Raw genomic sequence first — 1,383 nt, forward strand, 5'->3', positions numbered from 1 at the left:
TGATATAAAACCACTGCAGAAAAATATTCAGGGAAGCCCAAAAGACCTCTTTTTATCTTTTTTTATGGGTCTAAAATGAGAACTCGCAGAGATCCTTGCTCTGTATGTGAAGGCTGAACTGCCACCTCGGGAGCTTTATTAATATGTATGTAAATATGATCTGGTTAGATCCTGTGTTTCTGTGTCTTTTCACAAGGTGGAGTGGCTAACTAAGCCGATCAGATCAACGCCCTGTGGTTTTGGGGGTTTTTTTGGTTTGTTGTTTTTTTTTTTTCTTTTCTTCCCAAGAAGCAACATTTAAAGATTCAAAGGGAATGAAGACAGCAGCCTCATTTCTGTCAAGATTGTCTCAAACCCCCTTCCTTCCTTCCTTCCTTCCTTCCTTCCTTCTCTCTCTTCTCTCTCTTCTCCCTCTTCTCCCTCTTCTCCCTCTTCTCTCTCTTCTCAACTCCCAGATCTGTATCAAAAACAATTTACTTCTAACTTGGCATGCGCTTTCTCAGTAAAGACTAGGAAAAAACTAAAATCACATCACACAATTTGAGGCATCAATTTTTCTCTCACTGAAAAGTTATTTGAGCAAATGGGGAGAAAGTGGAAACGCATTCGAAATGTGTCCAAGTGACACATCAAGCTTATCCTCGGTGAAGATATTGGGACTTCCTCTTTACACTGAAGCCACTGTTATTTATGTATCTATATCCGTGCCAAATTTTAGCTAAAGACGTTGCACAATTTAAAAAAAAAAGAAAGAGAAACCCAGAAGCTGAACATGTGTGTGCAGAGAGTTCTTGACTCAGCATGCCTTGCTGTATATAGGATAAAATGGAATATTTAATATCATATTAGCTTGTTTTCCCCTATGATAAAGATGGTGTTTCTAGATGAGAACTCCTCAAATCCCTGGTATATTATAAAGACAGAAAAGATGATTACCTTAATACAAGTTATTTTGTGCATGAGAGTGCTTTTTTCCCCCCTAATTTAAGACAAGGGACAACAGCACCTTTAAAGCTAGCGAGAAGCTTGCTCTCTTCTTGCAGGCTATGCTCCCGTTTTGCCTGTTTTATTCTTTCTTTGGGGGATTTTTTTGTTGTTGGTGGTTTGTTTGTTTTGGTTGGGGCTTTGGGGGGTGTGGTGTGGTGTGAGGAGGTGTTGTGATGGGGAGCCGCGGCTCCAGGTTTGCAGGCCGGCGCTGGGCCGCAGCCCCCAGGGCGGCGGAGCGGGGGGCCGGGGGCTGGCAGCGCCGAAATGCGAGCTGTGAGCGGGCGGACGGGTGTGGGGAGGAAAAGGCAGATTTGCTGGAGGAGGCGAGAGCGATGCTGTTTAGCCAAATTCGACTCAAAGCTGATTTAAGGGCATCGAGATGAATTCTGCTAACTC

Source organism: Athene cunicularia, assembly GCF_003259725.1.
Source record: "Athene cunicularia isolate RWA chromosome 5 unlocalized genomic scaffold, athCun1 chr5_part1, whole genome shotgun sequence".
Lineage (NCBI taxonomy): Eukaryota > Metazoa > Chordata > Aves > Strigiformes > Strigidae > Athene > Athene cunicularia.